The 27,922-nt window shown below is 43.5% G+C and overlaps 1 protein-coding gene across 3 annotated transcripts in view; it reads left to right on the top strand.

Annotated features, from left to right (window-relative positions):
• The window catches only part of MARCHF3 (membrane associated ring-CH-type finger 3), a 153,976-nt gene that overhangs the window by 56,823 nt on the left and 69,231 nt on the right, over positions 1 to 27,922 (top strand). The gene's annotated exons all lie outside the window — the stretch shown is intronic.

A 27,922-nucleotide genomic window follows, 5' to 3' on the forward strand; every position in this document is an offset into this window, starting at 1 on the left:
GACAGCGGGAGGCCCCATTAGCGAAAGCATGCCTCAGGTTAAGAATGGTTTCGGGTTAAGAACGGATGTCCGGAACGGATTAAGTTCATAACCCGAGGTACCACTGTATATTCTTTGTAAATATTTTATTAGTTTAAAAACGTCTGGTGTGATATCTACCATAAACGCTCCATTTCTCCATGTTTAATAGGTCATATTCACTTGAAACATTCAGCCCTCAGGCTAGCGGTTGTGCTCCTGGATTTCTAACATCATTCTTTGGCTTCTATTCATCTTCTCTTTCCCACCCTCCCAATGCTTTCCTACCCCTCCAAAAAAAATCCCTTTTAAAACTCGAGTCTGGAAATGTGAAGAATGGAGGGATGAATGGGTTGACTTGTGCGGATGTATAGTCTAGAATCAAGGATGATCCTTTGATGCTTATAAGGCTGGGAGATAAACCATGATAAAACAGCGATATCACCAAGGAAATAGAACTGTCATCTCTCAGTGATAAGTGCAGTGCTTTGCATGCGAAGGTGCTCCTAGGTGTAGTCTCATTTCCAGAGCTGGGCTGGGAGAGACCCCAACTCAGAGCCGCTGAATCACTGCCATTCAGTATGACAATACTTTTTGTTTCCTCCTTTAACTTTTGTGCATCGTTGGCTACCTCAGAAATACCAAACAATGTGCTGGAAGTGTAAAGAAATTTCACTTACTTGGCTGGTTTGAGAAAGGAACTGGAAGTTCCCTTTTATTGTTTTTAAAATATCAAACTACAGCTACAATTAAATGCTGACTTTCTGTGTGTTGGCTTTGGGAGTTTTATTGCATCTGTCTATGCTACAGCAGGTTGAAAGGAAAGATTTGAAAGGAATGGAGGTGTTATTTCCACGTCAACCAGACCAAATTATTTGTAATCTCTCTACCCCAAGCCTTGCCTGTGTGGGAGAACAGAGCAAATAAGAGAAAAGAGATCAGCTTTATTCTCATACTTTAAAAATAGGTAAAGGTAAAGGGACCCCTGACCATTAGGTCCAGTCGTGCCCGACTCTGGGGTTGCGGTGTTCATCTTGCTTTATTGGCCGAGGGAGCCGGCGTACAGCTTACTGGGTCATGTGGCATGACTAAGCCACTTCTGGCGAACCAGAGCAGTGCATGGAAATGCCGTTTACCTTCCCGCCTGAGTGGTACCTATTTATCTACTTTCACTTTGATGTGCTTTTGAACTGCTAGGTTGGCAGGAGCAGGGACTGAGCAACAGGAGCTCACCCCGTCACGGGGATTCGAACCGCCAACCTTCTGATCGGCAAGTCCTAGGCTCTGTGGTTTAACCCACAGCGCCACCCTGTACTTAAAAAATAATAATTTGTTAATGTGTAATTTCCCACTTTTTCCAGTTTGTGATCAAAGGCAACCTGCCAGCTAGGTAGGTGGGTTTATAAACTTCTCTTTTCTACGGCTTCCCTGGAACACAAAATGGTGAGGAAATGTCAAGCAACAGAGCATTGCTGTTCTTGGGTTTGTTGAGTTACAAGTTGTGCAGGCTTGCTTGATCGGCATTGAACCATCACAATAATATTGAAGGGTTTGGCTGGGGCTGGTGGAAATTGTAGTCCAAAACACCTGGAGAGCAGCAGGTTGTTGAAGGCTTAAACAGAATAGCACAATATTCCTGTTTTGGATGGAAGCGTTTGGTTCGGCAATTGACGGATAATAAACAACCGACCAACAATAAATAGGTAATGTTACTGGAACATGAGTGCTTTTCCAATGCTTTATCATGAAGTAGGTATAATGTCAGAAGACAATCTAACAAACATTTAGGAGGGGAAATAGAGGGACACAGGAAATTGTCTTGGCTCGGATTCAATCATCTGGTCCATTTCAAAGCGAGGACAAGAAGTCCGGTTATCTAATTGCATATCTGATGTTCTCGTGACGATATCGCTCCTTACAAATAGCTCTCCTTACGTAAATAATTCATGGCAATGAACTTTGTGTTGCAGAGCAGTATGAAAGATTCTGAATGTTCAGACGGCAGGAGCTTGTGTGACTTGTATACACACCCACAAAACCACACACAATCTGTAAAAGATCAGGCATCAAGAGAGAGACTGAGACACTTTAAAGTATATGAGACACAGGTATATGCAGAATAGATTTTAGACAGCCAAGTAGTACGAAATCCCTGTTGAAAAGTACCAGGTGGATGAAAGGAGTCTTGTGGCTTTTTCTGTAAGGATATCTCCTTTATTAAGGAACTGCAGAAAGAGAGGGAAGGAAGTCAAGTTTTGAAATGTTAAAATGATTGTAAAATTAAGGAAATGTATAAACCTGAAAAGTTTAAATACAAATTAATAAAATAAAATAGAATGAATACACTTTGAATGAAAAACTGCAATTGCCGAGGTTAACCTAGAAACACTGAAACACAAGCCATGGCAGTCATTTGCTCAGTCGAAACTTTACCGGCTCAGTAGGCACCTTGGCAAATGAACTGAAAAGAAAGGCTGGGTTCCCACTTAGAAATATAACGAGGAGAGAGTAGGTCATCTCTTGCACCTGAAACATTAGAGATTTAGCAGGCTAACAGTCCAGTCCTCTAAGAATTTATAGTGCAGCTGCATAGATGTTTGTGCGAGATGACTGACTTGAGGATTTCTGGCCACTGGGGTCCTTTGCTCTTTGGTAGTTCATTAAAAGGACTTTCTGAGCACCAATGATGCTGCACTTTCTGGGGGGGAAAGGGAAGTTGATAACGGTTCCCATTTAATTTCATATATTGCAGTCACAGGCTTTATTAGCAGAGAGCGAGGAGTGAAAAGAAATGTGCTGTCTTGACCTCTTCTAACTTGTGAGATACTGTTTTAACATTGTACCTGCTAAGGACAAAATAGTTGGATTTATTTTTTTTTAAGCAAGAAGAATTTGCTTTGAACTGAAAGCCTCCAGTCATGGTGTTTGCAGCTAGTTCATAAAAGTTTCTGAGCAGATGAGCATGTTAATGAAGTCCTGGCTCATTTGTTTTAAAAGAGAAAATGTAACTAGAAAAAGGGACTTCAGATTAGCTCTGAATATGTGAGTGGTAACCTGGTTTTAATCACTGGATGGTCTTGAATAGCAATGACTCATGGCTAGCCTTTCCAAAGGCAAGGCAATGTTTTGTCTAATGTTTGCTGACATTCCCTCCAGGTTAGGATTAGGGCTGTTCCAGAAGTTGTGGTTTACCTGGTAGAGCAGGTAACCCACTGATTCTGCTTTGAGATACTGCTTAAACGTGCTCACCTGTTATGGAAGGACCTGCAGTTTTAAGTGGGGTTAAACCTCTAAGACAAGGTTCTAATCAGTAGCATTTCTTGTACCAGCAAGTTCAGCTGTTGCATCTTTTGCCAAGGTGTTGCTTTATTGATTGATGCCGTTCTTGAGATAGCATATTGTCAGTATTGTCAGAATGCAGTTGAAACCCAGCTCTACCTCTCTTTTAAATCAGAACCGTTGAAGGCGGTGAAGGTCCTGTGTGAGTGTCTGGAGGGGGTTGGAGGATGGATGGTGGATAACAGATTGGGGTTGAATCCGGACTAGACAGAAATACTGATTTCGGAGGGCAGGGGGTGGGCAGTGGTGGGGAACTCCCTGGTCCTGAATGAGGTAACTGTGCCCCTGAAGGACCAGGGGCGCAGCCTGGGAGTCATTTTGGACTCACAGCTGTCCATGGAGGTGCAGGTCAATTCTGTGTCCAGGGCAGCTGTCCATCAGCTCCATCTGGTACGCAGCCTGAGACCCTTCCTGCCCACAGACTGTCTCGTCAGAGTGGTACATGCTCTGGTTATCTCCCGCTTGGACTACTGCAATGCGCTCTACGTGGAGCTACCTTTGAAGGTGACCCGGAAACTAAAACTAATCCAGAATGCAGCAGCTAGACTGGTGACTGGGAGTGGCCGCCGAGACCATACAACACCAGTCCTAAAAGTCCTACATTGGCTCCCAGTACGTTTCTGAGCACCATTCAAAGTGTTGGCACAGACCTTTAAAGCCCTAAATGGCCTCGGTCCTGTATACCTGAAGGAGCATCTCCACCCCCATCATTCAGCCAGGACACTGAGGTCCAGCTCCAAGGGCCTTCTGGTGGTTCCCTCACTGCAAGAAGTGAGGTTACAGGGAACCAGGCAGAGGGCCTTTTCAGTAGTGGCACCTGCCCTGTGGAACGCCCTCCCACCAGATGCCAAGGAAATAAACAACTACCTGACTTTTAGAAGACATCTGAAGGCAGCCCTGTTTAGGGAAGTTTTTAATGTTTGATTGTGTTTTTAATATTCTGTTGGGAGCTGCCCAGAGTGGCTGGGGAAACCCAGCCAGATGGGTGGGGTATAAATAAATTATTATTATTATTATTATTATTATTATTATTATTATTATTATTACTGACCAGCCTTCTAAGTACAGCATCAAGTTCTTGCTTGGTGACAGTAGGTGTACAGAGAAATGAAATGTAAAAAATCTCCTCAGAATATGATGGCTTATCCCTCGCCACAGAGAAACACTGGCCATGTCCCAGGTTTGACAAAACATAAGACCTAGTGTAGTAAAGTCTGTGGTTTGGTAAAGTCTCTTCCATTTTGGAACTTATTGGCAATCAAAAACTAGTGAAAGAGTCACCATGCAGTTATTTCCCCCATTGGTCAAATTGTCTTCTGCTTTAGTCCTCATGTGACAAAACCCCAGTGATAGAAAACAAGCTTGTGACAACTCGTCTATCTCTAGAAACAGGTATCGTTGAACCAGGCAACCATTTCTGCCCACCTCAGTGATTTCAGGCAATGTAGGGAGCGTGTCGTGTGAGAGGAATGGGATGGAGCCAAGTGCCATGTGTTTTTCATCTACCAGCGACACAAGACTGATATTGACATGGATTCAGCAGCCATGAGTAGACTTAACTGAGTCTCCCCTCTCCTTCCGTAAGCTAACAGATCTCCTTTTCTCAATGATTAGTCTTCAGTTTGATGCCAACTAAACATCAAGTTGAATTGCTGTTGTGATGAGATGTTGCCGTGTACTCGCTGGGTGGCCTTAGGCTAGCTGCTAACTCCCCACCCCAGCAGAATTATTGAGATAACGTATATGAACTTCTTCAAACATTTGAAATGTGCTGCATAAATGCCAAGCTGTAGTAGAAGACGGTGCAAAACTGAGCCACAGTTGTCATCTGGCATTTTACTTTCTGCTATAATTGTTTGCTTTTTCAAATTAATAACCTGCATTTAAGCTACCAAATACCAGTTCTGTCGTTTTCAGCTAAAATCCACAAGCCATTTACTTCAGTGCAAAGCTCTTTGTGTCTGTTGAAGAGCCCTTAAACGAACTGCTCTGGCTTCACCGCCACCTCCTGTGCTACAGTTGAAGCAGTGATTGACAGAGGTTTTTTATGAATGTATACTCTTTCTCTCCTGCCAGTGGTCTCTCACGCACGCACAAATGCAAATGCCGCCTGAATTTGTCACATTAAAATGTTGGAAAGCGGCGTTGTTTACTCATGCCAGATGCTTGGCAAATCTGAGCTAGCTGAAAGCTGGCAGAGCCTCGCTGTCATAAGTCCATTACAGGGCAGGCGTTTGCTTTTCGAAGGACTGAATAAAGGCATAGGGATGGCACAAGATCAGTCGTCCTTTTCTGCTTATCAACTCATGGTACGTAAGTCACTTGTTCAGTCTACAGCAGGCATCTTCAGACGCAGAACCCACTTTTATTTTTTTATTATTCAATTTTACACTATACATTTGAACTCAAACATTAATCATAATTGTCAACATTTAAGATTCCCTGAAGCCTTAGACTTCCCTCCCCCCCTCCATGGTTTCCATTATCAAACTTTTTTTACTGCATCGCATATTTTCTCCATTTTTCTTAAAATAGTTCATTTTTACCTTAGTTTTTAATACAAGTGTTACTCAAATCCTGCCAAAGGTTTTAGTTGTTTACAGTGTTCTCTGAAGTAAATTGCACCCCCCCCCATTCCTTATTAAAGTTTCTATCTTCCTGGTTTCTGATTTCCCTGACCAATTTCGCCATTTCAGCATAGTCCATCATCTTCATCAACCATTCATCTCTGATCTTGACTTTATCTTCTTTCCATCTCTGGGCCAGTAGTATCCGCGCTGCTGTCATCGCATACATGAATAATCGTTTCTGTTGCTTTGGTATCTCTGCATCTAAAATTCCTGTAAAAAAGCTTCGGTTTTTTTCACAAACGTTATTTTAAACATTTTTTCAACTCAATTCAATTCAAAAGCAGAATGCTTTTGTCATCTTGCACATCCACCACATATAGCAAAATGTGCCTTCCTTCTTATACTTCCAACATACATTTGGAGCAGTTCTATACATTTTTGCTAATTTTGTGGGTGTTAAATACCAACGATACATCATTTTCACATAGTTCTCCTTCAACGCACATTATGCTGTAAATTTTCAGTCCTCCATAACTTTTCCCAAGATGACACAGAACCCACTTTTAACTGAAACACTCTTTTGGATACCCAATTCTTAACTTTTTTTTCCATATATTTGCATAGCGGTTGCTCTCCTGTTGTCATCTGTTGTGGATTTGGCCACAGCCTGCTACTGGGTCCCAACCCACCAGTTGAAGACCAGTGGTCTAAAGCAGCGTTGGAGAACCTGTTTGCCTCCAGATGGACTACATCTCCCATCATTCCTGACTATCTGCCAGGCTGATAGAGCTGTTGGGGGTTGGAGTCTACCCACATCTGGAAAGTCACAGGTTCCCAACCCCTGATCTAGGGAGCGTAAAGTAAATATGAAAAGAGTAAAAAAAGACGAAAAAGGAAGGTAAAAATAAAGGATGCCTGGACAGTTAAGTCCAGTCAAAGGTGGCTATGGAGTTGTGGTGCTCATCTCACTTTTCAGGCCAAGGGAGCTGGCATTTGTCCACAGACAGGTTTCCGGGTCATGTGGCCAGCAGGACTAAACAGCTTCTGGTGCAACAGGACACCGTGACAGAAACCAAAGCGAACGGAAATGCCGTTTACCTTCTCACTGCTGTGGTATCTATTTATCTACTTGCACTGGCATGCTTTCGAAGTGCTAGGTTGGCAGGAGCTGGGATTCAAACCGCCAATGTTCTGATTGGGAAGCCCAAGAGGCTCAGGGGTTTAGACCACAGCACCACCCGTGTCCCAAATAAACAAGCACACAATCACTGATAGGTCCCCCCACCATTGTGAGGCTCAAAGCAATGAAGATGATGCCTCTCCAGCTGTTGCCATTGGCTGTGGGTTTCTTGTGATGTCACAAAAGCACTTGGCAACTAAGTAGACATAAAGCCAGACCAAGGGGAAAGCCCTTTTCTGTTTCTAGCAGGACACACCTGGCAATGGATGTGACCTTCAGCACTGCCCAGGTTTCTTCCACTTGGAGGAGGCAAACTGGTGAATGGAAGGAGGCAATCCTCTGGCAGTGGGATGCTAGAGAGCAATAATAAGGCAAGTTTGCTTACTTGAAGGCTGCTGGTTTCCATGGTTGGAAGCTGGCAGACATCTCATGATGGACCTAACAGTAGCTTCTGGCACAATGGGACAACGTGACAGAAACCAGAGTGCACAGAAATGCTGTTTACCTTCCCACCACAGCAATACCTGTTTATCTACTTGCACTGGCATGCTTTTGAACTCCTAGGTTGGCAGGAGCTTGGACAGAGCAACAGGAGCTCACTCTGTTGCAGGGATTCGAACCACCTACCTTCCGATCAGAAGCCCAAGAGGCTCAGGGGTTTAGACCACAGCACCATCCGCCTCCCTATGAAAAGAGTAAACATACAGGATATGCAACAAGCCCCCAATATTGCAATATTTATTTCCTTTCTTTTGTAATTGATAAATTAATAGAAACTACTTAGCACTGTGCAGCTAAACACCACAGACAGACCTTGTTCTCCTTAGAATAACCCTGTGAAATAGGTATACCTTCTCCCCGTATTTCTGATGTCACAGAGGGTGGTTTGAAACTGAACTTACATACCCTCCAACATTTCTCAGATGAAAATTAGGACGTTCTATTCTATTATTATTATTATTATTATTATTATTATTATTATTATTATTATTCCCCACCCATCTCACTGGACCCCAGCCACTCTGTGCTGCTTCCAACATATATTAAAACATTAAACATTAAAAAATTTCCCTATATATGGCTGCCTTCAGATGTCTTCTGAAGGTTGTATAGTTCCTTATCTCCTTGGCTTGGGGTTGCATAACTCCATTACCCCCTCCCCCAATATTTCTCTGGTGAAAATAAGGGTGTCCTAAGGAAAAGCAGGACATGCCGGGATCAAATCAGAAACTGGGGTGGCTTCTGTAAATCTGGGGCTGTCGCTGGAAAACAGGGACACTTGGAGAGTCTGAACTTACCGTAAGTTTCTGATTTGTGGTCTAGGCTTCTAACCAGTGGACTGTACCTAGTAATGTTAGAGGCATATCAGTGAATATGCAACACGATTGGAGTCCTCATTTCTCCAAAATGAAGCAGATAAGCGTGTGCGCCCGCTTTTTATCTGAAGTCAACGATTCACAATGCAATGCATCGTATCAGCATGTAATCCTGTCAGCTGCACTTGGATTTAAAGGGGAAGGACATAAAATTAAACAAGGTCATAGTGCCTATGGGACGATGTCAGAGTATTTAGAAGATAGTAGCAATTTTTTTAAAAAAAAAATTAAATGTGACAAAACTTCCCAAACTCTCTCTCTCCTCTACCTTCACACCAAAACTTCAGCAATTGGACTGTATGTAGAATTACTGAGGCCATCATTCTTTTATTTTAGCAATCTGTCCAAACTACTCTGCAAAACACCCCCAACTTCCTTTCTTCTTTGGATCCATCATCTATCTGTGACGATAATAGGTTTCCGAGAATAGTGCATGCAAACATCAAAGTATTACAAAAGCAAAGTACAGTTTAAGCCAAAGGCAGTTAGAAAATGTGTTGCCTACCTGCTCAGGCACAAATCGTAATAGCGAGAATTGCCCCCCTTTCAGCTCTACGAAGCACAATGGCTGGTTAGTCCTGACCTGCCATAGGCTCTTTATTGCATAAACATTAGCGTGCTAATAGCCAGTGGTAGCTCATCAGAAATGACAGCCTTGCCTCTGGAGAAGAGAAGCAACAGACACAAGCCTGAGGACCACTGCTGCTGTTTAAGAGGTGCATCAAGGCAAACGCTCTTGCCGCATTTCATTCTCGTTATGTCACTCACTGCCCTGCCATGAATCTTTGCATGCTTTCTATAAGACTATGTGTAGTCGTTTTAATGGAATCGGATCCCACAAACACACGTGTTAATCTTTTAAATGTGCAGTAGCATCTGTGCATCCATATATACCCTAATAAATTTAATAGTGTCTCCAAAAGTTTGGGGTCCGGGCAAGATGAGTCAAACGAATGAGATGGCCAGGATCAGAAATCATGAAGCAATGAAGTTTTAGCTTTGACGGAAAGAAATGATCAAGGGGTCTCCAAATCCAAGTCTGGGGTAAAGGTGGGGGTCCTGGATCTGCAAAGGGTGAATAAAACTTGTTTCGTTTATACTTTGCCCCTTTAAACTAAAACGAAGGCCTGCAATGAGCTTGGGATGAATGCTAAGCTTACATTGTATAGCTGACATTTCCATTGGCACGTGTGAAACTTGTGGGATACAAAGCTGTCAGTCAAGTCCAACATTCCGAGAGGACTAACTGCCTCTATGTGGCAGGCAGTTTGGTCAGTTGGTTGGTTGGTCAGTTGCTGCTAGGAGTGTTAACTGGTACCTGCTCGGATGCAGTCTTCTCATGACTCACTACTAGCTAGTATATAGTTTATCTGTTATGTAACCTAAGCCTGCCTTCAGAAACAACTGTGTAAACCTGAATGAATCTGATAGTAAAGTAAAAAGGTAAAGGGACCCCTGACCGTTAGGTCCAGTCGCAGACGACTCTGGGGTTGCAGCGCTCATCTCGCTTTACTGGCCGAGGGAGCCGGCGTACAGCTTCCGGGTCATGTGGCCAGCATGACTGGGCCACTTCTGGCGAACCAGAGCAGCGCACGGAAACGATAGCAAAGTAGTGTACAGTGGTACCTTGGGTTACATATGCTTCAGGTTACATACACTTCAGGTTACAGACTCCGCTAACCCAGAAATAGTACCTTGGGTTAAGCACTTTGCTTCAGGATGAGAACAGAAATTGTGCTCCGGCAGCGTGGCGGCAGCAGGAGGCCCCATTAGCTAAAGTGGTGCTTCAGGTTAAGAACAGTTTCAGGTTAAGTACAGACCTCCGGAATGAATTAAGTACTTAACCTGAGGTACCACTGTATGTTAATATGATTCAGGTTCATGTGTGTTTTCTTTAAGAGGGACAGAAAGGGATTATCAACCAGGAAGGTATAATTATTGATAGGACTCAAACGAGTTAGCAACCTGCTTGTCGCTGCATAAACTCAAACAGGGGGTCGTTTAAACTGTGCTAAATTATATAAACGTTCCCACAAAACTTTCTATCAGGGTGGTATCCCCCTCCTCTCTAACAATGAGATTTAATCTGGGTTTCTGGTTGTTGTTTGATTGTTGTCCACTGCGGCCCCTCAATGTTTTCCTGCTAGAGGAGAGCTGGGAACTGAGTTTCTGTAGGCTTGTCACCAGTAGGAATCAGCTCCTCAGCCACGCATGTGGAGAGTGGACAGTCGTGTACACTTGCCCCAGGCCTTGGAGGGATAAATTGGTCAGGGCCCCCCACCAGGGACCGGCTACTTTTTTGTTTGAGTTTATAAGTCAAAGGTAAAGGACCCCTGGACAGTTAAGTCCAGTCAATGGAGACTACGGGGTTGTGGCGCTCATCTTGCTTTCAGGCCGAGACAGCTGGCGTTTGTCTGCAGACAGCTTTCCGGGTCATGTGGCCAGCATGACTAAACCGCTTCTGGCGCAATGGAACACCGTGATGGAAACCAGAGCACACGGAAACGCCGTTTACCTTCCCACCACAATGGTACCAATTTATCTACTCGCGATGGTATGATGGTACGATTGATTTGGGGTCTTTAGATTTCATGCTTATCCCAACCTGTTAATTACAGCACAAATCTGACTAAGGTAAAGGTAAAGGTACCCCCTGACCATTACGTCCAGACACGGACGACTGGGGTTGCGTACTCATCTCGCTTTCAGGCCGAGACAGCCGGCGTTTGTCCGCAGACAGCTTTCCAGGTCATGTGGCCAGCATGACTAAACCGCTTCTGGCATAACAGGACACCATGATGGAAGCGCATGGAAACACTATTTACCTTCCTGCTGCAGCAGTACCTATTTATCTACTTGCACTGGCGTGCTTTCGAACTGCTAGGTTGTTAGGAGCTGGGCCAGAGCAACGGGAGCTCATCCTGTCACGCACATTCGAACCTCTGACCTTCTGATCGGCAAGCCCAAGAGGCCCAGTGGTTTAGGCCACAGCGCCACCCGCGTCCCTTATGAGATTGAGTTTATAACCTTATTCTTACAATACTCCCGCCCTGGTCTTCAGACAAGCTCTGCACGGGCCTATCAGAAGTTGTACATTTTTACAAAAGTTAACCACCATGAATTTAGCTCCTGGCACACAGAGCCTCTGCAGTGCTCTTACTACACTTTTAGCTGAAATAAATTAAATAACTAAATGGGTGGTACTTATTTCTCCTCATACAGCTGCCTCGCTCAATGCTTCAGCAGGTTGAGGTGTTAGGGACTTGCCTCTTGCTTGTAGATTGTTTATGGGACGCTGGTGGTATCAGCTCAACTTCTGGCATGTTTGGAGGAAGCAATTTATCTGGACCAAATTCCAAGAAGCCTCAGGCCCTTACCTTGAAATTACCTTGGTTATCAGGGAAGAGGCAGGGGGAGTTCAGCCTTGTTGAGCCGCTTTTGATCTTGTTGACCAGAGCATCCCCTTGCAGCTGCTCCCTAGGGAATTGGAGACACAGTGGTTCTCCTGAAAGGTCACTTTCAGAAGATAGTATTGAAATATGACTGCTTGGCCCTATTGGAATTGGCCCAAGGTCCCATAGGACTAAGGGATGTGGGTGGCACTGTGGTCTAAACCACAGAGCCTAGGGCTTGCTGATCAGAGCCTAGGGCTTGCTGCCCCCCCTTCCTACACCCCTGGTTCCAAGGCGTTCAGCAACCAAGGTACGACTGTATATTTAAAGAAGATGAATAAATGAGTAAATTAAGTTAATTTGGATATGCGGAAGATATTAAAACAAATTTAAGGAACTACAGAAAGTGGGGGAAGAATGCAAAGTTCTGAAATGTCAAAATGATTGTAAAATTAGTGAAATGTATAAAATTAGTGAAATGTATAAACTTGAAAGCTAAAGCCTCAGCGCCTAGGGCTTGCCGATCGAAAGGTCGGCGGTTCGAATCCCCGCGGCGGGGTGCGCTCCCTCTGCTCAGTCCCAGCGCCTGCCAACCTAGCAGTTCGAAAGCACCCCCGGGTGCAAGTAGATAAATAGGTACCGCTTACCAGCGGGAAGGTAAACGGCGTTCCGTGTGCTGCGCTGGCTCGCCAGATGCAGCTTTGTCACGCTGGCCACGTGACCCGGAAGTGTCTCCGGACAGCGCTGGCCCCCGGCCAATAGATGTGAGACGGGCGCACAAACCCCAGAGTCTGTCAAGACTGGCCCGTTCGGGCAGGGGTACCTTTACCTTTACCTATAAACTTGAAAAGTATGTATGTATGTACAGTACGTATGTATATAAATGAATGAATGAATGAACTGCACAGGTTACCAATTTTCTTCAGAGCTCAGTTCCAGGTGCTTATATCCAAATATAAAGTCCTGGACATCTTGGGAACCTCTTGGGAATATTTAAAATTATTCCTCCTCCAGTACTGGCCTGCCTATGGGCTTAAGATCCACCAAGGAACCCCAATTGTGATTCCAACAGAGGACTGGTGGTGTGAGAACTTGCGGCATGACCTCCCTGCTGAAGGCTTGTTCTGACTTCATGGCATTTTGTCAACAGGTGAAGACACACCTGTTTGCCCAGGCTTTGGGGACAGAGGGAGGTTTATTGTGGGTTCTGTTATCCTCGGTTATTGATTTAATTTGCCTGCTGCTTCTGTGGGGCACGCTTCTGACAGTTAAAGTATTGACTTAATTTTTTTGTGAGTATTGGATTTCAGATGAGTTATTTTATTGTTTTAATGTCATATATGAACTTCTGTCCAGGGACCATGAACTGGCGGGTGGGTTTATAAAAGCTGTAACTAAAAAAATTTAAAACGATCATTATTTATTATACTGCTTAATGCTGGAGTACGCTGACAATTAAAAATAGATTACATTACCCATCCGTATGCATCTCATCACTGCTGTGTCTGCAGTTGTATACACATTTGCCTTGAAATAAGTCTTATAACTCAGTAGGGTTTACTTCTGAGTAGACATTTATAGGAATGCACTGTAATTCCCTGTTCTGTTTTTGGTTATAGTCTTCAGATGGGAGTTTTTTCACTAAATTTTCTTTTTAGGAAATAAGTTTCAATAGATGGTGTGGGAACACATGCTAAGCAGACTTCCTTCTGGATCCTTGTTTCCTTCTGGTTTGGGGAGTTTAAAAAGAAACAATGGACTTTTTTAGGCACCAAAGCTACGCATCATGTTTATATTGCAGCCCGACTATTGTGTCTGAAATCCAACAGTTCCTTGCTTCTCTTTTCTCTGCCCCACCTCTCTTTCCCCAGCTGTGGATATAACGAACCTAGAAGGAGAGAATTACTGGAAAGTATAAACTCTAGAGGAAACAATCTGCTGTACCAGAGTTGCTTTTGACAGACCATTAAACAAATTGACATCACATATGAATAACCCAGAACAATGCCCAGATGGTGTGGGAACTGTAATTAACCAGGAGCAATTCAGCCATCTCAACTGTGTGAATAGAAAACTTGAAGAATTAAAAGTGCATGAGGAGTTGGGGGGGGGGAGAGATCCTGATAATTGCACATAAGTGGGATTGCTGTCATGAAAAGAGGATCTTTCAGAGTTTCGAACGATGGCAGGGACTCCTCTCAATGTATTAATGGTCAGTTTTATAACCTTCAGTTCATGCCCCTGTGATCTCATTTAACCTAGACAGTTCTCACTGCTTTGACTTATTCGTACAATACACCCATATCTCCTGATGCCATCCTTCTTTAAAAGTGGCAGATTTTTATTTTTTAAGAAGTGCATGAGCAGACATACTGGCTTTAGTATTTTGCAACCTCACATACCCCATTAAATGCTTCTTGAAATTTTGTCACCAATGTAATTCAAGTCTTTCTTTCCCCCCTTCCTCTCCATCCCCCCCCCCAGTTTTTAAAGGGTTGCTGGTATATTCTACAGTGGTACCTCGGGTTAAGAACTTAATTCGTTCTGGAGGTCCGTTCTTAACCTGAAACTGTTCTTAACCTGAAGCACCACTTTAGCTAATGGGGCCTCCTGCTGCCGCCACGCCGCCGGAGCACGATTTCCGTTCTCATCCTGAAGCAAAGTGCTTAACCCAAGGTACTATTTCTGGGTTAGCAGAGTCTGTAACCTGAAGCATCTGTAATCTGAGGTGTATATATATATATATATATATATATATATATATATATATATATATAACCTTCAGAAGCAAGAGAAGGCCTTCTGCTAGCCATTGGGTTAGAGCAGGGCTTCCCAAACTTGGGTCTCCAACTGTTTTTTGGACTACAACTCCCATCATCCCTAGCTAGCTGGAACCGTGGTCAGGGATGATGGGAATTGTAGTCCCCAAACAGCCGGAGACTCAAGTTTGGGAAACCCTGGGCTACACATTAGGGCCCAACATTCTTACTCCATTTCTCACTGTTTCTAAAGCGCTTCTAGCCCTAATCTTTAAGTGCTTTCATTCCTTCGTTCCTCAGTTAAGCAGAAGATAGCGTGAAAATGAATCATAATCTGCATGCGCATTTCTTATTTAGCAGAGCTCAGTCCAAAAACCTGGGTCTTCTTGGCACAGGATTGGAGTTTGTTACACGGTTGTGATTAAGCTGCCGTGACCTGCTTACTTATTCCACGGTGATCAGGAAATTCAATAATAGCTGTGTTAATTAAGCAAGAGACAACACTTGATGTGCCAGAGGTGTGCTTGGCATACAATGAAACTTTCAACCTGTGTTCACATCGCCTAATTCTTAAGGCTAGAGCACATGCTTAGTGGAACCATGAAAAAGTATTAAGAAGTATTAAGTTGCAATACAAAGCTGTAGTGAACATAATCATTCCAGCCATTTGTACACTGACATTCATAAACATTTCCCCCAGAATGGTTTGCAAGACAATTAAAAATCCAGAGCAGCAGCAATAAAAATATATATGGTGAAATATTAATGACTAGGAAAACAATTTCTGAAATTGCCAGTGATTTAAAATGCCAGGATAAAATCATCTTAACCTGGGGCCTTGAGAGCCAGTGTGGTGTAGTGGTTAAGAGTGGTAGATTCGTAATCTGGTGAACCAGGTTCGTGTCTTTGCTCTTCCAGATGCAGCTGCTGGGTGACCTTGGGCCAGTCACACTTCTCTGAAGTCTCTCAGCCTCACTCACCTCACAGAGTGTTTGTTGTGGGGGAGGAAGGGAAAGGAGAATGTTAGCCGCTTTGAGATTCCTTTGGGTAGTGATAAAGCGGGATATCAAATCCAAACTCTGTTTCTCTTCTTAAAAGAGATTAGAAAAGGTGTATGTCTTTTTGGGAGTGTTCCAGAACTGGGAAACCACAAATGAAAAAGCCCTTTGTTGCCACTTGCTGCTCCCAGTCACCAGTCTAGTTGCTGCATTCTGGATTAGTTGGAGTTTCCAGGTCACCTTCAAAGGTAGCCCCACATAGAGCCCTTTGTGATAGTCCAAGCGGGAGATAACCAGAGCATGCACCACTCTGGCAAGACAGTCCATGGTAGGTAGGGTCTCAGCCTGCGTACCAGATGGAGCTGATGGACAGCTGCCCTGGACACAGAATTAACCTGCACCTCCATGGACAGCTGTGAGTCCAAAATGACTCCCAGGCTGCGCACCTGGTCCTATAGGGGCACAGTTACCCCATTCAGGACCAGGGAGTCTCCCACACACACTCCTGTCCTCCCAAAACAGTACTTCTGCCTTGTCAGGATTCAACCTCAATCAGTTAGCTGCCATCCATCCATCCTCCAACTGCCTCCAGACACCCAACACAGGACCTTCACCTTCACTGGATCTTCTTTAAAAGAGAGGTAGAGCTGGGTATCAGGCAGAAAAATTCTGCTAGGATTTGAGAAGATAGACAGTGCCAGTATTCCAATAGCCCAGAGCATGGCCAGATTTAGGTTTGATGAGGCCCTAAGCTACTAAAGGTAATTGGGCCCTTTATATGTCCAGCTGTCCTTTGTCAACAACAAATTGTCGCTGTTTTTTGTGTTGAATATATGCTATATGGAAATTTATGGACCTAATAGGTATCTAAAGCCATTTGCACATAATAAAATATGCATTTTATTAAAGTGATTTTTGAACTGATATACAATTAAGAAGAAGTATATTAATAGTGAAATATAATTAAGAAGTATATTCATAGTGAAATAATCATTAAGCTCTAACTTTAAATGATTTTTTATTCACAACAGACTTAATAATGCAAATACATTGGCATTTGGCAATAACAAAAGTTCTTTTAGAAACACAATTTACAAAGACTCATAATTTGGGGGGCCCCCAAGAGAGTGGGGCCCTAAACTATAGCTTGTTTAGCTTATACGTAAATCCAGCACTGGCCCAGAGATATGACTTCGTGTGGCACTTCCAGTTTGTAGGAAACTAGTAAAACCAGCCAAATGCTGAGGTGTAAACCTAATCAATGTTTTAGTTCAACCCAGGGGTCTTTTTTCTGGAGCCCAAGAGCTGCACAGAGCACACTCTGTCACCTTCTCATTTGGCTTTTGCAGCCATGCTAACATGCAGTGGTCTAGTTTTTCACTTTAGCCAGTAAATGTGAAAGTCAAACTGAGGTCAGGCTTGGAAGAAAAGATGCGCTGTAGTAAATCAATGTGTCATAGGATCGAATTAAGCCTTCCCTATTTTTGAAAATACACTGCAAGTAAAGGATCTTTTTATCTGCGCCTAGATAGGAGGTCACCGTTTCTGCAGAGTACGGATTCTTGTGACTTTCTCCCTCGTTGCGAGAAATAAGGAAAGCCGCCTCCAATTCCTTTCTGAGCCACAGCCACCCAGCCATTATTTTGCTCTGTGGCTCCTCCAGCGATAAGAAAGATTTGCCAAGATTCATGATTCAATGAAGGCTGTTGCTGCTGAAGTTGCGAGATAGCGGTTCATTACAAGATGGAATTGACTTATCTCGAAATACAAAGGACCTAGAGCTGTTTATCCAAACATTACCAGTTCCCATTTTAATGGACAGCCAAGAATAAATAAATAAAAAGCAAACACAACATCTACAAAACGAGAAAGTTAAAACATCGTCTACTAAGCAGGATGTTCGCAGTGCAACACATAGTAATATATCTATTATTATATTTTTTTAAAAAAGAAAATACAGTGGCTTCAGTCCTAAGATAAGTTTACTTAAGGAACGAAAGCATCCTCTGCCACTGGCATATCTGAATAACTTCTCTGGGAAATTGGGGGCTTTGGGGTGGTGTAAGGGGGGCTTTCGGGGGTGGGGAGTCACTCAAAATCAGATGGCACATCCAACTATAGCCTTCCAAATTTCCCTGAGGCATCATTTTATTCATGCACACAGTGTGCGGTTTGCTCCTCCATGTTTAAAAAAGCTTTTGAAAATAATATATATTTTAAAAAACACACCCTGATATTGGAAGCTTCCAAATCTGTGACATTTATACCAAACACCAATTTCCATCATTGTATTTTACTTTTGTCATCTTTTCCATTTTTTGCTACCCTTTTATTGCAGTGTATAATCTTCCATGAACCGTGCATGTAGTGAAATGGCGTTGCCAGTGAATGGATTTCATTATTCAGTTTTGCAAAGCAAAATAAGAAGAAGAAGAAACCATTGGCAGCAAATGGTTTGAAAATGAAATTAAGGCATATTGAGAAGTATCGTGAGTCATGGTTGTGCACTGAAAGTTTTTCTTATAAGTGTGCAATAAATTGAGGAGTAGTTACAATGGATTGCCTTAGCCCCTTTCTCTAAAACTCATCATTAATTCTGGGAGAACAGCTCCTTGCTCCCCCAGTTGCACTGCGTAGGTAATTTATATAGATGTTCATAAAAGACCCTCAAAGCTCTGTGCAGTTACTTTCAGACCAACTCAGCGGAAAATTTCCTATACCCCAGAATCCAAAGCAAGGGTGATACGAGCTCAAAGAAAACCAGATAGATTTACTTTTTCTGTATTGATTAAATCTGACATGGCTATATGTTGTAAAAGATTACTGCAGAATCCAGTGGGTTGCATCCAGTTGTCTCCCTCCACTGATGGAAGGCTCTTTGATCCGATGGCAAAAGCTTCCAAGAGCAGCAAGTGATTTTCGCTGATTCTCCGTTTGAGCTGGAAAATCAATGGTTTGCTTGTTGTAGACCGCGAGACTTTCAAATGACACTTTTTTGTCCCTGTCAAGAGGGCAGAATCAGATGACCACAGTGCAATCATTTAAAACTGTCCGTCTGGTGTCCGAAATCATGTTGTGAGATAGTGCCCTATATACTCCAACCAGAATACCCACACGTAGGGGAGGGTGATGTAGAATCCTGGTTTTGCGAGCATCTGCATTATATAGGGAGCTCACACAAGTAGAAACAGCCCCTCACACTTTAGACCAGTGGTTCCCAACCTTTTTTTGGCCGTGCCCCACCTAAGCATCTCTAAAATCCTGATGCCTCACCCCCGTGACATGTTATGTTTTCCATTGATATATTATTTGACATCTAAGTAATTTTTTAGCTTATTATATATCAGTGGCAGTAGTGGTGCTCTCTAATGATTTGCAGAGTAGCATTTCTTCAGCAAAAATCGCCTTTATTAATATACAGTGGTACCTTGGTTCTCAAACTTAATCCGTTCCAAAACCAAAGCGTTCCAAAACCAAAGTGCACTTTCCCATAGAAAGTAATGCAAAGTGGATTAATCCGTTCCAGACTTTTAAAAACAACCCCTAAAACAGCAATTGAACATGAATTTTACTAACTAATGAGAGCATTGACCCATAAAATGAAAGCAATAAGCAATGTACTGCAGTCATGGAATCAATCAATCAGTAGCTGAACTGGGTTCCACACAGTCACAAAAACAAAACAAAAAAGTCGCAAAACAAAAACGCAAAATAAATAGCAAAAACAGACAGACCTCAGCGTAACAGTCAAAATGGAAGTGTGGCACTCAAATCGGAAGCGTAACACTCAAAATGGTTGCTTTGAGGATGCCATGAGATAGGCATGCACACCCGCTTGAGCTCTCTAGTGGAAAGGAGGGTAAAGATATAATAACGGTAAAATAAATGCAGACATAATCCCAATATTACTGCAGTTCGGATAGCTCAATTGGTAGAGCATGAGATTCTCAATCCCAGGGTTGTGGTAAGAGCCCCACGTTGGGTGAAAGATTCCCAGAATGCAGGTTAGATGACTCTTGTGAGGGATGCGGGTGGCGCGGTGGTCTACACCACTGAGCCTCTTGGGCTTCTGATTGGAAAGTCGGTGATTCGAATCTCCACGACAGGGTGAGCTCCTGTTGCTCTGTCCCAGCTCCTCCCAACCTAGCAGTTCGAAAGCACACCAGTGCAAGTAGATAAATAGGTAATGCTGTGGCAGGAAGGTAAACAGCATTTCCGTGCATTCTGGTTTCCGTCATGGTGTCCCATTGTGCCAGAAGCTACTGTTAGGTCCATCATGAGACGTCCGCCAGCTTCCAACATAGATACCAGCAACCTTCAAGCAAGCAAACCTGCCTTATTATTGCTCCATAGCATCCCACTGCCAAAGGATTGCCTCCTTCCATTCACCAGTTTGCCTCCTCCAAGTGGAAGAAACCTGGGCAGTGCTGAATGTCACATCCATTGCCAGGTGTGTCCTGCTGGAAACAGAAAAGGGCTTTCCCCTTGGCCTGCCTTTATATCCACTCAGTTGCCTAGTGCTTTTGTGACATCACAAGAAACTCACAGCCAATGGCAACAGCTGGGGAGGCATCATCTTTATTGCTTTGAGCCTCACAATGGCGGGTGGACCTATCAGTGATTGTGTGCTTGTTTATTCGGGACACGGGTGGAGCTGTGGTCTAAACCACTGAGCCTCTTGGGCTTCCCAATCAGAACATTGGTGGTTCAAATCCCCGCGACGGGGTGAGCTCCTGTTGCTCTGTCCCAGCTCCTACCAGCCTAGCAGTTAGAAAACACGTCAAAGTGCAAGTAGATAAATAGGTACCGCTCCAGCGGGAAGGTAAACGGTGTTTCCATGCGCTTTGGCTTCATCACAGTGTCCCGTTTCGCCAGAAGCGGTTTAGTCCTGCTGGCCACATGACCTAGAAAGCTGTCCACAATCAAATGCCGGCTCTGAAGCAAGATGAGCACTGCACCCAATATTCCCCTTTGACTGGATTTATAACCGTCCAGGGGTCCCTTACCTTTTTAGATGACCCTTGTGGTCCCTTCCAATTCTAAGATACTAATCCTTACTTTCTTTAATTTTTGTATAGCATGGTAAACTTTATTTAGGGGACTACTGCATACGCCCTCTCCGATTGCATGGAGCCCGGACAGCCCCGTAGTTTTCCACGGATCTGAGGGCAATGAAACAATCGTTGAGACAGCTAGAGCGCCGGTGACGGATAACTCATTCCAAATCTGACCGGACACAGGTTAGAGCTCAACGTCGAGCCTACCAAGTGGCGATAGCGACGGCGAAGAAGAATTTCTTCACCGCCTCTATTGCATCTGCAGAAAACAGCAGCAGGAGACTTTTTCAGGTGGTTCACAATTTAGCGGAACCACCTGCAAGTACGGGCCACATGTTCTCCTGCAATGATTTTGCAAAGTTTTTTGCAGATAAAATTGCTCAGATTTGGGAAGAAGTAGACTCCACCGTGGGAGCAGGGCCGGGGCGGGAGAGTGCTAGAGTTTTGTCTAGTCAAGTTGAGTGGGATCAATTCCAATCTGTTACCTCCGAGGATGTGGACAGGCTGCTTGGACGAGTGAAACCAACCACCTGTCTCCTGGATCCTTGCCCATCCTGGCTTATAAAAGCTAGCTGGGAAGGACTGGGTGATGGGCTTCGTGGGGTGGTGAATGCTTCCCTCCGTGAGGGAGCCTTCCCAGACCCGCTGAAAGAGGCGGTTATTAAACCGCTTCTTAAAAAACCATCTTTAGATGCGGCCACGATGGCCAACTATCACCCAGTCTCAAGTCTTCCATTCTTGGGGAAGGTCATTGAGCGAGCGGTTGCTGAACAACTCCAGGCACGCCTGGAAGAAGCAGACCATTTGGATCCCTTCTAGTCGGGATTCAGGCCTCATCATGGGACTGAAACTGCCTTGGTCGCACTAGTTGATGATCTCCGGCGGGCTAGGGACAAAGGTGAGAGCTGTTTCCTAGTTCTGCTGGATCTCTCAGCGGCGTTTGATACCATCAACCATAACATCCTTCTGGACCGTCTTGAGGGGCTGGGAGCTGGGGGCACTGTCAAACAGTGGTTCCGCTCCTTCCTCCTGGGCCATGTTCAGAAAGTGGTGGGGGGGATGAGTGTTCAGACCCCTGGGCTCTCACTTGTGGGGTGCCTCAGGGTTCTGTCCTCTCCCCCATGCTTTTCAACATTTACATGCAGCCGCTGGGAGAGATCATCAGGAGGTTTGGGCTGGGTGTTCATCAGTATGCGGATGATACCCAGCTCTACCTCTCTTTTAAATCAGAACCAGTGAAGGCGGTGAAGGTCCTGTGTGAGTGTCTGGAGGCGGTTGGAGGATGGATGGCGGCTAACAGATTGAGGTTGAATCCTGACAAGACAGAAGTACTGTTTTTGGGGGACAGGAGGCGGGCAGGTGTGGAGGATTCCCTGGTCCTGAATGGGGTAACTGTGCCCCTGAAGGACCAGGTGCGCAGCCTGGGAGTCATTTTGGACTCACAGCTGTCCATGGAGGCACAGGTCAAATCTGTATCCAGGGCAGCTGTTTACCAGCTCCATCTGGTACGTAGGCTGAGACCCTATCTGCCTGCGGACTGTCTCGCCAGAGTGGTGCGTGCTCTGGTTATCTCCCGCTTGGACTACTGCAATGCACTCTACGTGGGGCTACCTTTGAAGGTGACTCGGAAACTACAACTAATCCAGAATGCGGCAGCTAGACTGGTGACTGGGGGCGGCCGCCGAGACCATATAACACCGGTCTTGAAAGACCTACATTGGCTCCCAGTACTTTTCCGAGCACAATTCAAAGTGTTGGTGCTGACCTTTAAAGCCCTAAACGGCCTCGGTCCAGTATACCTGAAGGAGCGTCTCCACCCTCATCGTTATGCCCGGACGCTGAGGTCCAATGCCGAGGGCCTTCTGGCGGTTCCCTCATTGCGAGAAGCAAAGCTACAGGGAACCAGGCAGAGGGCCTTCTCGGTAGTGGCACCCGCCCTGTGGAACGCCCTTCCAGCAGATGTCAAAGCGATAAACAACTACCTGACATTCAGAAGACATCTTAAGGCAGCCCTGTTCAGGGAAGTTTTTAACGTGTGATATTTTACTGTGTTTTTGGTTTCTATGGAAGCTGCCCAGAGTGGCTGGGGAGGCCCAGCCAGATGGGCGGGGTATAAATAATAAATTATTATTATTATTATTATTATTATTATTATTATTATTATTATTATTATTCTCATCATCCCTATTGTTACGTGTTGAAGTTCTCACCCTGGCCACCAGGGGTATTGTGTATATAGTTTTCACTCAGGTCCACGTCAGTTAATTTAGGCAGAAAACCCTGGGTTGTTGTTGTTACAATGTTGACAGCCAGGTGCCTATAAAAGCAGGCCAGCTGAGCTATTTGCTGTTCAGTTCAGTTCCAGCTTACTTATAAAGAACTACTTGGAGAAATTTTTGTGTCGTCTGCTATGTCCACCCACTACTTAATACCTATCATGCGAAACTATCCATATTTAAACTCCCATAAGGTTAATTTCAAACTTAACCTGGCTCCCCTCTCTTCTGATTAATGACAGTGATAGTTTTGCCCTTTGTGTGCCTCCAGTCTACAAACTGAGATTTCAGTGTACCTTTGAAAATGATTCTGCCTACTGAGCATATTTGCTAGCAGATAGTGTTGGTGCTGCTGTGATGATGTTGCAACGCCAGCATGACATCATGTTTTGGGAAGTTTACGTTAAATATAGCTTAGCAGCCATCCGAACCCTTCCATCCCACCTTGATCACTGAGATCATGTGTTAATGGCATCTTTGGTTGTCTCCCAGTTAACTAAATAAGAAACATGTCTCTCCCACAGCCTAGCATTCCATGTACTGGAGCAACAGGTTCTGGGGTGGAGAACCTGTGCTCCCCCCCAAAAAATACAATATTTTTTCATGTATAAGACTATGTTTTTTTGCTAAATTTTGTTAGTCAAATCAGTTCTTGTTCTACTTTACATTTCTCTTGCTTTCCTTTACATCAGAAGTTCTCAATGGACGTCAAAATATCCCCTTGTCTCTACATGCAGTGGGTGATTTGCAGAAACGTGAAATTATGCAAACTTGTATCTCAGTTTCAAAAGAGTCATAAATAGGCTGTAAGCCCTTAGCTTCATATTAAATTGGAAAATAATTAACCGTGGATAATGATTAACTTCCACAATCAATGGCATTTTAATAATTAAATATATTTGAACGTCAGCTAAAATACACATGGCATGTTTACCGCATGCTGGCAGAATTTATAGTTTCTTGCACAGAATATAAAAACCAAGGATGATTATTTGCTTTCCCAACACACGTATTTTTCATTTTCAGGGTGATTCTCCCCTAACTCCCTATTTTAAATAACTGGCTGCCAGGCTGTTAGGACAGCTTCCCTTGGTAACAAGCGAGTTGTATTTTTCTTCCCTTGGTCTTAAAGTCTCAAAGCTGCAGGATACCAAGTTTTTGAGTTGCATTTCTTGGAACTTAATAGGAGACTCCTGGGAATACTGTGAAATAGGAAGTTTAGTGTGGGTTTCTGAGTGCTTGAAAGCGTTTGAAGACTGCGGATGCATTCAGTGCTGTTTTTAATAAAGGTGCTGAAAAGGCACAAATGGGAAATTCACATAAGAGCTCTACTTCAATATTTGTATAACTTCTGCCTCCCACAGCTTACGGTATGAGAGCTTTTTTTGTCTCACGTGAATCAAAAACCACTCAGGGTTTTCTGCAGCGGCTCTGAGGGGAATCTCTCCTTGTTGAAATGGGCGGGGGGGGGAGATCCACTTTGGTAATTGAATTCATCAACATGGTAGTTCTTGATGCAGTGGAGAAATGAGCTCAATTTATGCACGGTAGTCAAAAGTGCAATGAGGGCTCCAACTTGGCTTTCTGTTGTAAATGCAAATGAGCCCGTGTTGAAATTCATCTCCAGGCTGGCAAAGCTGCCGTTTGACATCTCCATATGTTTGACTATAACTTAATAAGAATCCCTGGGCCTCGCTCGCAGGCATGTGCAGAATTCTGCCGTTTTCCTTGATTTCAGAGCCACGCACCTCCTGCTACGCAGTCCTTCCGTGATGGAAAACGAGCACTTCATTGATGGGACCATTTGCGGAATTTCTTGCAAATACGTTGACAATAATATTGCCTTGTTGGCATTGTCTTGGCATGAGAACTTACACATTGGGTCCCTCACTGCCTTGGAATTTCTCAGCGAGTGATTGTGGCGATCACACAGGGTCCCCGGACGTTTAATGGTCTATTGATCCCTGTGCCACCACTGTGCCCGCTTACCCACTGCCACCAACCCGTTACTCTGGGTAAAACACTGAGTCCAGACAGTTGTTAAAATTGAACCAAATAAACAAGTTTATTTTAGCACCATTAACAAGTTTATGGTTTCTCAGATACAGTCATACCTCGGGTTGAAGACGCTTCGAGTTGAGCACGTTTGAGTTGCGCTCCTCGCAACCCCGAAGTAACGAAATGTGTTACTTCTGGGTTTCACTGCTTGCACATGTGCAGATGCTCAAAATGATGTCACGCGCGTGCGCAAAAGCGGTGAAAAGCGACACGCGCATTCGCAGACGCGCCGTCGCTAGTTACGTTTACTTCTAGATACAAATAGGGCTCCGGAACGGATCCCATTCATATCTAGAGGTACCACTGTATAATTCCTGTCGGTTTCTTAACTTTAGTTTCTTTACCGGCCTATACCTTTCTAATACCTTCTGACTGATTATATCAACTGTTTGACTGACTCCTCTTAACAGATTCTCTCACTCTCACACATCAGACTAGCCCAACCCACAGACTTATCCTCTCTGTCTCTTCTCTAACTCCAGACTGATTTCTCAACCACCCTAACTCTAACTCTAACTCCTCCCCTTGGGTTCCCATTGGTTAGTCATTTTACAATTAGTTAACCCTTTCCGTATGAACCCAGTATGATGTCACACACCTAGGAGAGCAAACGCCACAGTGATCGGCAGTGACATTTTGAATTCTCGAACACGATACCAAAGAGAGCAACCCCAGAGCTCCATATTGTATACAGTGGTACCTCGGGTTACATACGCTTCAGGTTACATACTCTTCCGCTAACCCAGGAATAGTGCTTCAGGTTAAGAACTTTGCTTCAGTAAGGCTACATAGGAAATTACTGGTAAATAAAAGATTGGGACAAGAATTTATTTCATCAGACAAAGTAAAAAAAAGAGGAGTAGTACTTTATGCAAAGGAGAGCTTATCACCGAAATTTCTTTTTAAAGATGATCAAGGAAGATTTGTAGCAATTGAAATCCAATCGCAAGGAGAGAAGTTTTTGATATTAGGTATTTATGCACCAAACGAGGGAAAATCAGAATTCTTTAAGAAGCTACATGAGACTCTGATGGACTATATGGATTATAATATGAACTTGATGGGGGATATGAATGGTGTAGTGTCTACAAATATGGATAAAGCACAGAGACAGGTAGTCACTAAGGATGGCAGATTGCCAAAGACTTTTTGTGATATGACTGACAATATGGACTTAGTTGACATTTGGAGAATTAAAAACCCTTTGGGAAGAGAGGGAACCTTCTTATCTGAGGCCAAAATGACATGGACAAGAATTGACCAAATTTGGGTAACTAGAGGACTGGCTCCAAAAACTAGAAAGGTGGAAATATGCCCAAAAACCTGCTCCGACCATAATGCTGTAAAGATGGAATTGAAACTAACACCAACTGGTTCCTTCAGATGGAGGATGAATGACATATTGTTTAGGAATGAAGAAGTGACTAAGAAGGCCCAAAAAACTCTGAGAGACTATTTTGAGATAAATATGAACACCACTGTAGAAAAAAGAGTGATTTGGGACGCAAGCAAAGCGGTTATGAGAGGGTTTTTGATATAACAGAATGCGATTCAAAAGAGAGTCCAAAATGAGAAAAAAGATAAAATATTGGAGAAAATAAAGGAAGGAGAGAAGAAACTGAGAGTGAAACCAAAGTCGCAGGAGATTTTGAAAGAGATAAAGTTATACCAAGTACAATATATGAAAATGATGAACCAGGAAATAGAATGGAAAATTAAACAGATGAGACAAAAGACATTTGAATCAGCAAATAAATGTGGAAAACTGCTGGCTTGGCAAATGAAAAAAAGACAAAAACTTAACACTATCACAAATTTGGAAGTAGAAGGGAAAAATATACAGAATCCAGGGGAGATTAGAAAGTGTTTTCAGAGGTATTTTAAACAACTATATACACAGGAAACTCAGAAACAAATGGACATTGATTGTTTTTTGAAAACAAATGGATTACAAAAAATCTCTCAAGAAAATAAGCTAATGTTGAACTACAAAATAACGGAGCAAGAGATAGAAGGGGCCATCCAGAATATGCAATTGAGTAAATCTCCAGGTCCGGATGGACTGACTTCAAGATACTATAGATCCCTGAAAGAATGGATAATACAGCCATTAAAAGAAGTTTGTAATGGAATATTGGAAGGGAAAAGGGTGCCAGAGTCATGGAAAGAAGCTTACATTACACTTATACCGAAAGTAGAGTCTGAGAAGACACAGCTTAAGAATTACCGCCCCATAACTTTGCTTAATGTGGATTACAAAAATTTTACAAAATTTTTGCAGATATTTTGGCTAAAAGATTAAAAAAGGTACTAGTAGAAGAAATTCAGAAAGACCAAGCCGGTTTTCTCCCGGGCAGACACTTGTCTGTCAACACAAGGAATATAATTAACATTTTAGAAAAGTTACAAGTGAATATTAATACTAAAGCAGTTTTGATATTTGTGGGCGCGGAGAAAGCCTTTGACAATATTTCTTGGAGTTTTATGAAGAAAAATCTACAGGGGATGGGGGTTGGTCAAGGTTTTGAAAATGGTATAGGTGCAATTTATTCAGAACAAAAGGCTAAATTAATTGTGAACAATGTAGTGACGGAAGAATTTAAAATAGAGAAAGGAACACGACAAGGTTGCCCAATCTCTCCATTGCTTTTTATATCGGTCCTGGAAGTTCTTTTAAACATGATTAGGAGGGACCAAACAGTTAAAGGTATACAAGTTGGAGCTAAACAGTACAAACTGAAAGCATTTGCTGATGATCTGGTATTGACATTACAGGAGCCAGAATCTAGTACCAAAAGAGTACTGGAACTGATCCAAGAATTTGGACAATTAGCAGGATTTAAGTTTAATAAGATGAAAACTAAAGTTTTAGAGAAAAATTTAACAGTGACGGAGAGAG

The sequence above is a fragment of the Podarcis bocagei genome (assembly GCF_964188305.1).
Source record: "Podarcis bocagei genome assembly, chromosome: 11".
NCBI lineage: Eukaryota > Metazoa > Chordata > Lepidosauria > Squamata > Lacertidae > Podarcis > Podarcis bocagei.